This window comes from Heptranchias perlo, chromosome 23 (assembly GCF_035084215.1).
Source record: "Heptranchias perlo isolate sHepPer1 chromosome 23, sHepPer1.hap1, whole genome shotgun sequence".
NCBI classification, from domain to species: domain Eukaryota; kingdom Metazoa; phylum Chordata; class Chondrichthyes; order Hexanchiformes; family Hexanchidae; genus Heptranchias; species Heptranchias perlo.
The window spans coordinates 13,159,924-13,171,975 of record NC_090347.1 but is presented as its reverse complement, the minus strand read 5'-3'; the positions used below and the strand labels follow the sequence as shown (position 1 = coordinate 13,171,975).

General features: G+C 43.9%; 1 protein-coding gene across 1 annotated transcript in view; it reads right to left on the bottom strand.

The window, feature by feature from the left end:
• Nucleotides 1-11,436, bottom strand: part of LOC137341107 (inward rectifier potassium channel 16-like) — a 110,659-nt gene extending 99,223 nt beyond the window's left edge. The window contains exon 1 of the mRNA XM_068004032.1: nucleotides 11,278-11,436. The gene's annotated coding sequence lies outside the window, so the exon portion shown is untranslated. The remainder of the gene's footprint in view (nucleotides 1-11,277) is intronic.
• Nucleotides 11,437-12,052: the final 616 nt, after the last annotated feature.

Genomic DNA, 12,052 nt, shown 5'->3' with positions numbered 1-12,052 from the left:
TAGGACACAGCACAGGACAGCATAAAGAAAAAGATTTGTGGAATAAAGTGGCCCCACACCAAGGTTATACCACCAACGAGGTAAAGTGTCTCAAATGGACAGCCACCTGTCTGTGCATCTTATTTCTGTGCAAATCAAGGAGCTTTCCAGCTCTTTTTTGAATTCCTCGGGCAGTCTAATGGCAATGCATTCATGCTTTCTCAATTTCTTAGATGGTCCAGTGATTGTGCACCCATCCAGCCTCCTTGGCGCTCCAGGTAGTCACCGTTAAAAAAAAACTTAAGCTTAAGGGATAACAGGAATAAGAGGGATAATAGGGATAACAGGAATAATAGGGATAACAGGAATAACAGGGATAATAGGGATAACAGGAATAATAAGGATAACAGAAATAACAGGAATGACGGGGATAACAGGGATGTCTTTGCCCTGCACCGGTCAGCACTTTAGTTCCAAGCTCTGTTGTGACATAAATTGAGCGGAGCTCAGAGCTGATCATGTGTCAAGCTAATAGCATACTTTGAAATGCTGTCAAATAGTAGGCTCCTTATTTAAAACTATAATGGTTATAAGTTCTAAATCTTGAATTTTATATCTTAAACATCACTGCCAAATTTAACTGTTCAATGTATGATATCTTAGGTCAGTAGCCAAGTGAAACGGTTAGTTTAACAGGAGGGAAGCAGCAATTTTTTTTGGCAATAAAACATACATATTCAAAATTTGGAACTTCAGAACATTACGGTTTTTAATAGGAGACCCATTCATTATCAGAATTTAAAATGTGCTGCTAACTATGTAAAGCCATATTCGCAATGCATTTATATTTTACTGTAATTTCTATAACAAGTAATACCATATTTGATTTACAGCAACCCCTATTCTCAAATGCCCAATGTTATCTAAATCTGCCATGTAACAGTCAGAATGACAGCTTTTACAGCAGACAGCTGGCTGATGGCAAATTGCTTGCACTAGCAAGTTTGCAGCTGATTAAAGCTTGCCTGAAGGAACAAATTATATATTGTATTTTACTTTAGTTATTATGTAAATCAGAGGACAATGTGCTGTTTACTTGTTGTTGGTTAACCCATGGTGATTTATGCTTCTGCAAATCCATCCCCAGAACTCTGGTTCCATTAACAAAAGGGAATGAATGATGTGGCTGTAAGTGCTTCACATTAATGATGTTAATGTGACTAGAAAGAATGGAGAATGGAGATTGATGGTATGTGATGGAGAGAGTAAAGAGGAGGGAAGGCTTGGTTTCATTGAGTTTGCGATAGATTTGGAGAGAAGAGACCACTTGGGACATCACAGGGGAGGTGAGGGAGCAAGGATACTGTTCCTGTCAAATCATGGAAAATAAGGCTGGCAAAGGGAGACTGTCAGGCAGGGACCCAGCCCAGAGAGCAGACTGTCAGGCAGGGACCCAGCCCAGAGAGCAGACTGTCAGGCAGGGACCCGGCACAGAGAGCAGACTGTCAGGTAGGGACCCAGCCCAGAGAGCAGACTGTCAGGCAGGGACCCAGCCCAGAGAGCAGACTGTCAGGCAGGGACCCAGCCCAGAGAGCAGACTGTCAGGTAGGGACCCAGCCCAGAGAGCAGACTGTCAGGCAGGGACCCAGCCCAGAGAGCAGACTGTCAGGCAGGGACCCAGCCCAGAGAGCAGACTGTCAGGCAGGGACCCAGCCCAGAGAGCAGACTGTCAGGTAGGGACCCAGCCCAGAGAGCAGACTGTCAGGCAGGGACCCAGCCCAGAGAGCAGACTGTCAGGTAGGGACCCAGCCCAGAGAGCAGACTGTCAGGCAGGGACCCAGCCCAGAGAGCAGACTGTCAGGCAGGGACCCAGCCCAGAGAGCAGACTGTCAGGCAGGGACCCAGCCCAGAGAGCAGACTGTCAGGCAGGGACCCAGCACAGAGAGCAGACTGTCAGGCAGGGACCCAGCCCAGAGAGCAGACTGTCAGGCAGGGACGCAGCCCAGAGAGCAGACTGTCAGGCAGGGACCCAGCCCAGAAAGCAGACTGTCAGGCAGGGACCCAGCCCAGAGAGCAGACTGTCAGGCAGGGACCCGGCACAGAGAGCAGACTGTCAGGCAGGGACCCAGCCCAGAGAGCAGACTGTCAGGCAGGGACCCAGCCCAGAGAGCAGACTGTCAGGCAGGGACCCAGCCCAGAGAGCAGACTGTCAGGCAGGGACCCAGCCCAGAGAGCAGACTGTCAGGCAGGGACCCAGCCCAGAGAGCAGACTGTCAGGCAGGGACCCAGCCCAGAGAGCAGACTGTCAGGCAGGGACCCAGCCCAGAGAGCAGACTGTCAGGCAGGGACCCAGCCCAGAGAGCAGACTGTCAGGCAGGGACCCAGCCCAGAGAGCAGACTGTCAGGCAGGGACCCGGCACAGAGAGCAGACTGTCAGGCAGGGACCCAGCCCAGAGAGCAGACTGTCAGGCAGGGACCCAGCCCAGAGAGCAGACTGTCAGGCAGGGACCCAGCACAGAGAGCAGACTGTCAGGCAGGGACCCAGCCCAGAGAGCAGACTGTCAGGCAGGGACGCAGCCCAGAGAGCAGACTGTCAGGTCGGGACCCAGCCCAGAGAGCAGACTGTCAGGCAGGGACCCAGCCCAGAAAGCAGACTGTCAGGCAGGGACCCAGCCCAGAGAGCAGACTGTCAGGCAGGGACCCGGCACAGAGAGCAGACTGTCAGGCAGGGACCCAGCCCAGAGAGCAGACTGTCAGGCAGGGACCCGGCCCAGAGAGCAGACTGTCAGGCAGGGACCCGGCACAGAGAGCAGACTGTCAGGCAGGGACCCAGCCCAGAGAGCAGACTGTCAGGCAGGGAGCAGACTGTCAGACACAGAACCAGCACAGAGAGCAGACTGTCAGATACAGACACAACACAGAGAGCAGACTGTCAGATACAGACACAACACAGAGAGCAGACTGTCAGATACAGACACAACACAGAGAGCAGACTGTCAGGTACAGACACAACACAGAGAGTAGACTGTCAGATACAGACACAACACAGAGAGTAGACTGTCAGGTACAGACACAACACAGAGAGTAGACTGTCAGGCATGGACGCAGCATAGAGAGCAGACTGTCAAGCAGGGACCAGCACAGACAGCAGACTGTCAGGCAGGGACCCAGCCCAAAGAGCAGACTGTCAGACACAGAACCAGCACAGAGAGCAGACTGTCAGATACAGACACAACACAGAGAGCAGACTGTGAGATACAGACACAACACAGAGAGCAGACTGTCAGATACAGACACAACACAGAGAGCAGACTGTCAGATACAGACACAACACAGAGAGCAGACTGTCAGATACAGACACAACACCGAGAGCAGACTGTGAGATACAGACACAACACAGAGAGCAGACTGTCAGGTACAGACACAACACAGAGTGTAGACTGTCAGACACAGACACAACACAGAGAGCAGACTGTCAGGCAGGGGCCCAGCACAGAGAGCAGACTGTCAGACACAGACACAACACAGAGAGCAGACTGTCAAGCAGGGACCAGCACAGAGAGCAGACTGTCAGATACAAACACAACACAGAGAGCAGACTGTCAGACACAGACACAGCAGAGAGCAGACTGTCAGACACAGACACAGCACAGAGAGCAGACTGTCAAGCAGGGACCCAGCACAGAGAGCAGACTGTCAGATACAGACACAACACAGAGAGCAGACTGTCAGATATAGACACAATGCAGAGAGCAGACTGTCAGATATAGTCACAACACAGAGAGCAGACTGTCAGATATAGACACAACACAGACAGCAGACTGTCAGATACAGACACAACACAGACAGCAGACTCTGAATACCCTGCACTTGGCAGCAGAGTTGAGAATGGTTGGATAGGATATATGCAAATTAAAACAGAAAGAAAAAATGCAGCAGCATAAAAAAGAAACAAAAATTAAAGAATATATAAATATAATAGAAACACTATCTGGAGCTATCGCTCTAAATGACTTGCCCCACACCACCGCAGTGTCTGGAATGTGGGGGACATTTTCTACATGCAGCCAGCTAGGCCACAAGTTTGCTTCCTGCTGTTCTAACACAGTGGATCCAACTACTGTTCATTAAATGATCGTAAAGTGTGTAAGCATTGTTCCCTATAGTTTATAACTACATTTAGTATGTTAATAAAAGGGCCTCTCAGGAATGCTCACTTTTTTTAAACTTAGTGCCAATCTTACAAAGTTATTTTAATAGGTCATGCGGAGAGGAAAGATTGCCTCATTACAAATTTGTTCCCTCTAAAACAAGCTTAACTAAATACTGCTATTGTCACTTATGTAAAACTAGCTGTTTAGTGGTTAATATTTTACATAGCCTGCAGTGGCTGCTATTTTAACCTTTGACCCTTCTGGATGGTTCTTTGTCACCAATTCCATGTAAGTGAACAGCCTCTTTATCACAGTATTGGATTCGCTCATTTGGGTTTGAAATATTAATATTGCAGCGACTCCTAACCCTGAATACCAGTGCCTTGGATTCATGGCCACTTGCTTCAAAACTCGTGACTACCTTGAATGTTTTATTTGAAATTGATATTCACTTCAGGGAATGGGCCAAAGTTTCCCAGCTACTTATTGTCAAGTCTTTCACAATGAAATGTGAGCCGTACCCAAATATGTGATTAACTCTAAACATTTTTATCGTGCCTGAGCTGTGCACATTTCCTTACTTGCCATTTGTGATTGGTCGGTTATCTGTTACGAAAGTGGTTGTCAGGGGAAACGTTCCGTCGCACGCACTAGAAACGGCTAGAAACAGGGTTTAGGCGTCAAGGCAGACCGAAAGGTCCCACTTGATTATAAAGAATGTTCTTTCAGGACACTGTTCAGTGATAGTTTTCAACATTTCCTCTGCTCAGAAAGAGAGTATAAGCAGTAAACATACTCAAAAGAATTCATTATTCATTTTTTGACTACAAATTTAAGAAACTACATCACCCGGCACAAAAATTCTCCTCCCCTTATTTCAACTACAAAATCTCATTTGTGTTCAGAATTCCAAAGATCTGTAAATATCGTGCTTTTTATTGCAGATTAAGTCACTTATTTTCGTGCAAACGAAGAAGCCAATTAGATTACTCTGCTTCAAAGGCACTGTTTCCTCCCACTGAACAATAAACAAAACAGGAAAAGCAGCAAACACGTCAACAGTCACTTTGGGCCACTCAGTATTGTGCGTGTATCGACCTGCATCCATTTTTACCGATTTCTCAATGTAACCTATTGCGGCTGGCAAGAAGGAGAGAACGTGCCATTATATAGTGCCTTACTTCATTCTCACAGTGCTTCACAACACTTCGCAATCGAGGAAATTCACTGACCCGAATTAGGGGCTATGTCTTCCCGTTTTTTCACAAAAAGGATTAATGACCTTTTTTTTGTAGATTGTGATGGCTGCCCATCTAAAGGGTGGGTGAGGGCAATTTAGTTGCGGCCAACTTGATTTTGTCAGTAAAAATTAAAGAAAATAACGCACCAGTAGTAATCCTCCTTTCACGCTTCCTAAGCTAGCAAGCCACCTAATTGGTATGAACAATGAGCACTTTGTTAATACGGCTGTGGAGTGCTCAAAAACGTTTCGGTGACGGTACAAGAAGATTTGAGAAAAGCTCATTTCGCTGACCGTGTCATAGAGCTTCTTGCGGATTGCATAGCCGAGATCCGGAATCTGTTTCGGGACTTGGAAAAATAAAACACCAAGGTAAAGCAAGACCTTCTTAATACAGAGACGGAGGACTTGTGTATGAAATTAAAGCTAAGTCTGAGTCAGCAAAGATTACCATTGAAAAAAAACATGGGCCTAGAAATTGGTTGATGCCACGCCCGTTTTACAGGCATCTAATGGGCGCCAAAGTGTCCAATATGGAGGTTGGCGTGCGTGTGCACATTATGCTCCAGAAGTGCACCCCCTGCCATGTTGGTAAAGAAAGGAAAAGAGGCGTCCAGGGCCCGCACCTGAAACATACTTTGTGAATATATTGCCTACACAACTTAATAAGTGATTGGATGTTTGGATGAAACAGTCCTTCATTGACTTTGACAATGCAAAGTCATATGTGGATGATGCAAATTTCCAATCCACAGAGTTCAGATCTCGAGATCTAAAGCTGAATAATCAGGGCTGTATTTTAATGTCACGAGAAACCATTTAAGTTACAACCTTGCCTCTGAGGTCGACAAGCAATCAGAAAATACAACAGAACCCACACCTTGCGGGGAAAGCTGTTAACTTTGGGATATAACTGCCTTCCTGCTAAAGTCTCATTTTAATGGTTAACCAATTGAACTTCCCTGTTCACCCGCATAACAAGCAGCTGGTCCTAACAATCTAGGCAGAACACAGTTGATACATTGCTTCAGTTACCTTCTTAATACAACAGTGCGAGGGAGACCAGAACTGGGGCCATAAATATAAGATAGTCGCTAATAAATCCAATAGGGAATCCAGGAGAAACCTTTTTACCCAGAGAGTGGTTAGAATGTGGAATTCGCTACCACAAGGAGTAATTGAGGCAACTAGCATAGATGCATTCAAGGGGAAGCTAGATAAACACATGAGGGAGAAAGGAATAGAAGGATGTGCTGATAGGGTTAGATGAAGTAGGGAGGGAGGAGGCTCGTGTGGAGCATAAACACCGGCCTGGACCTGTTGGGCCAAATGGCCTGTTTCTGTGCTATACATTCTATATAATTCTATGCAGACTTCATAGTGGTTGACTCCTGTGATGTTCCCTTTGGATGCATGAATGAATCCTATGGCATAAGAATTCAGGGCAGTGTGGATCAGCTGGTATACTTTAATCGCACCCTCCCTGAGGAGTCTGAGCCTCTTCATGCCTAGTCCGCAACGTCCAAGCTATTGACTGTGATCCACCTTGTTATGTGTGAGTGATGCCCACTTACTCCTGGGCCACCTTTTCCTGCTGGTTTTGCTGAGCTACAAATAGCTGACAACTGTCACTCCGCCTGTGCTGGGAAGTTGAAAATGGCTCTTGCGTAATTCATTTCTGCCATTGTTGCAGTGATACTTGAAGTTTTGTCCTTCATCAACCGTGCTAGCTCCAGGTCCAACCTGGAGTTTAGAACTCACTTATGGTTATTAGTCCTTCTCCCCGGCGCAATTCTGCATAAGTTTCTCTTGACTGACCTTTAACAAGGCCTTAAAGGGAAGGCCTTCAAGCTTTCCTTAAGGGAAAGCTAGACAAGTACATGAGGGAGAAAGGAATAGAACGATATGGTGATAGGATAAGATGAAGTAAGATGGGAGGAGGCTCGTGTGGAGCATAAACACCAGCATAAATCTGTTGGGCTGAATGGCCTGTTTCTGTGCTGTAAATTCTATATAATTAGTATATTTTAGGTTGGGAGCAAGGCTCAGAATAACTGTATAAATAGACAAAATTCTGTTACTTCTACCACAACTGTTTACTCACATCTGCTTTTCAGTTAAGCTTAACACATAGAGGAAAATACCCCATTACTAACCTGATGTGTGCTAACAAAGAATCTGATGGAGCTCACAGGCCAGTCTGGGAGAGGTCACAGGCTAGAAATGCTGCAATGTTACTGTGGGAACATTTCACTTGTTCATTTGACATTTCATGGTAGAGGCAGAAACCCTCAACTCATTTAAAAATACTTGGATGTGCACTTGAAGTGCCGTAACCTACAGGGCTATGGACCAAGTGCTGGAAAGTGGGATTAAGCTGGATAGCTCTTTTTTGGCTGGCATGGACATGATGGGCTGAATGGCCTCCTTCTGTGCCGTAACTTTCTATGATTCCATGATTCTCTGCTCGCTAGTTCCGTGGAGGCATCAACCTATTTCTTTTAAATTAAAACTGCACTGCACTTCAGAGCGGCTTTGAACATCAGACGTAAAGCTTGCTGCACTGATCAGGACGTGGCATTGTCAGATCACAGTGCAGGGCTATGGGGAAAGAGACTAATTGAGTAACTCTTTCAAAGAGCCGGCACAGGCACGATAGGCTGAATGGCCTACCTCTGTGCTGTCTGATTCTACGACCACTGCATTTGCTATAAATCTCCCATTACCTATATTCCAGTAGCAGACTTTAGAGGCAGACCCAAGAGTGACTCTGGTTCATTACGGCGCTATCTTGTGTTATATGTAGAGCACACTGCCTCACCCTCTCAGGTAGACATAAAACATCCAATAGCACTATTTCGAAGAAGAGCAGGGGAGTTCTCCCCGGTGTCCTGACCAATGTTTATCCCTCAACCAACATCACTAAAAACAGATTATCTGATCATTTATCACATTGCTGTTTGTGGGATCTTGCTGTGCACAAAATTGCTGCCACATTTCCTGCATTACAACAGTGACTACATTTCAAAAGTACTTCATTGGCTGTAAAGCGCTTTGGGATGTCCTGAGGTCATGAAAGGCGCTATATAAATGCAAGTCTTTCTTTCTTCTTTCTTTCTAAATTAATAAGTAAACGTCCCACACTGGACATTTCTAGATAGAGAGAAGATTCATTACTTTCTGTACACATTTGACCTTCCGATCACTTGTACAGAAACAAAGAGCTGGTTTATAATCAACCATTCGGTAATAAATGTGAAACTTTGCAGATTCACTTGGCCCAAGTTTCACGATCAGCTGTGTTTGGTCAATTCAGCGAACTGCAAATGAGCCAAGCATTATATTTAATATTTTTTTTAATTTAATTTAATTATATGTAAAGAACAGAGGAGTTCAGTAAAGCAGTACTCATGGCTCTGCACAGACTGCAATCACCACAAGAGAAAGGACTTCGCTCGCATTTCAATACAATCTATGCTTTACTAGTGGAGCCCTAAAATCATTAAAAAGGTTCCCCAATCTCTTAGTTAAGGTTGTTTAACTAAACAGCGTTTTTGTGAGACAGTGCACAGCGCATTTGTGACGTATTAAACTTTGAACAGATTTGCGAAAATCACTGTGATCTCTTGGAATGTGGAGTCTGGATATGGGAAAGGTGTGGGGAACATCCCAAACTGTTTAGTTCTGGAAGACAGTCTGCACAACCGTTGCTAGGTAAACATCTGACTGCTTTGTTTATACGCAGCGCAAATTTATCGGCAAAAACCATTGGAAACTTGCCACCAAAGTAGCAGGTTACAAACGGGAACAATGGAAAATGGAGTTGATGAGGAGTACAAGATGTCCAATTTTACTCCTACCAATATGGGATATTTACTCTTAGTGCTTTCTGAAGGTCACATATCATGTGAAATATCTCTGTCATGCAAGTGCCTTTTCCTATAAAAATGTATGACGTAACAGAGTTGATGATGGCAACCAGAGCAACACTGTTGTCATTTTTACCTTTAACATCATTTGGGGGGGGGGGGGGGGCCTTCAACAGTAGATTTTGCACATGATCATGCCTTTTGTTAAGAATATGCTCTCGATATTGTCCAAAATTCTTTGTAATGTAAAAATCATGGAACAGGCCCATTAACAGAGATGGGAGGGCACGGAAGAAATCAGAGGTTTTGGGACACAGGAACATAAGGAACAGAAGGAGGCCATTCAGCCCTTCGGGTCATTCAATTTTTTTTTATTCGTTCACGGGATGTGGGCGTCGCTGGCGAGGCCAGCATTTATTGCCCATCCCTAATTGCCCTCGAGAAGGTGGTGGTGAGCCGCCTTCTTGAACCGCTGCAGTCCATGTGGTGACGGTTCTGCACCTCAACTCCATTTGCCTGCCTTTGCTCCATATCCCTTGATAACCTTACACCCAGCAAAAATCCATCGATCTCAGTCTTGAAAGTTCCAATTGTTCCAGCATCGACAGCATTTTGGGGGAGAGAGTTCCAAATTTCTACCATCCTTTGTGTGAATAAGTGCTTCCTGATTTTGCTCCTGAATGGCCTAGCTCTAATTTTAAGATTATGTTCCCTTTCTTGATTCCACCCCCGCCTCCCTGGCCAGGCAATCCATCTCAAAACATTTCTAAAACAGTCATTTATGGTACAAAACTGATGTAAAGTTTTCTCCCATGAAGGTGACCTTGCTGTAAACAAATAAAAACTCTTTTTAAAAGTCAGACCTGCAGAAGCTAAGTGACATCGTGGTCTAGAACAGTTCTGGTGACTTTCTGTATAACATCATACAGTTAAAGCCATACTGACATTAGTTTAGCCCAACAACAATAGTTTCAGTGACTGCCTATCTAGTTTCTAGTGAGACAGATCCATAATAATGCTCCTACACCTTATTCACTGTTTTCTTTTTCATTCATCTTCATATGATCCAAAGATTTCATTCTCTGTATAATTTCTTAAATTGTTGCTTTCCTCTTGGCCCTTGGAACTGCCACATTTTACATTTAAAGTTGAAAGAATATTATCCCCCTCTTCAGAAATTAATTCTGAAGTCATTACGGTATCACTTAATTAAAAGTGAGCATGTAATGATAGCCCGAGTTACACATGCCCACACCAAAAAAGAGACGAAAAATATCACTGACAGACAAAAGGCATTACCTCCACATAAACAGACAATTTGCAACATGTTTACATTGTTCAACTTAGATACTATTTACCCTTTCAGTATCAGAGACCGCTGAGCCTAAATTATATTTGGTGATAAATATGAATTCACTCATTGTAATTTTTACATACAAGTTCATGACTTTTCAATCAATATAGTTCAAGCACATTTCAGACTTTAACACTTATATTTTCCACTGTACGGAAGGACACAATTTTTCCATAGATCCTCATACCTACGGCCCTGAATTACTCAACCTTTACCTTATACCTACTGGCAGGATTTGCCTTTGAGTATCAGATTTACCGCGAGCCTGTAACTATACAGTACAAAATGTGAAAAGGAGTCGGATTTACAAGAGTTTGTATAATCTATGATTTTAGAGAGAAAGCTGAGACTTTGCGTTAAATATTGTGAAATGGAACTGATGAACATAATGGAAAAATATCTCTCGTTGAGATAACTCCAGCCCTATAAAACTCCTCAAATATCCAATTATTAGTCACTAAAGCCAGTGCATATCACTGCATCATTGGTAGTTAAAATAAAACTGACACCTGTATCCCATTTATACATTTAGTTGAAAGATTCATAAAAAGTTTTACATATTTAGTTTTATTTCTTGTCACATGAATTTCAGTTACAATTTAGCCCTTCTTTACAACACTTAACCATTCATAACCACCTAACTTTTAACAGTACTGGATAATAAAGCAAGAGTGTTCCTACCTTTCAAAGCCACTTCCTTTCTAAACTCCAGATTAACTGTGAGGAATCATGGAATAGTGTTGCTTGAAAAAAAAAGCGCCTTGGTACGACATTACACCTAGCGAGTTGTTGGCAGGCTCATCAGTAGGCTGTAATGATTAGAACCCTTTGTTAGCTCATTACGAGTAAAGACTGCGAAGCAGCATTTAGGTTAAACATTGACACCTCTCCAAGGGGGCTGTCTTTCAAATCCTGGCTTGAGGTTTCTGGTTGATAAATTATTACGATTTTGCATTACATAAATAGGTGCTGCTAAGCTGTTTGTTTCAGCGTTTTTTTTAAGCAATAGCCGATGGAAGTGTGTAACTTGATGAAAGCGCTTAACTCTTGTTTCAGTGTAGAATTTCAGGTACTTGTAATGTTTAGTCTTTGTACCACTGCCACTTATCAGGACATACAAGTTGCATAAATATTTGCTGATAATAATCTGATGCCGTCAATTGAAGATAAACATCTAGTCAAGAACACTGTTTTTGAGAACAAAGACTTGACATATTTAAACATTTACCAGCTTGTCTAAAAAAGGCTGTTGGCAGAGGCGATGGCAATCCAATTCATTCTTAGATGAGGTGGATGATTATAGGTATTATTATACTGTTAATGACATGCAACTTGAATCTCATCAAAAGCTATTGTACATTCCTTTTGGAACTGTACAAAGCTGTTGAATTTATCACTGATAACAGATTGTAGGTTTTCCGTAGTTAAACCCTGGGAAAATTCAGACTGTTTTTTC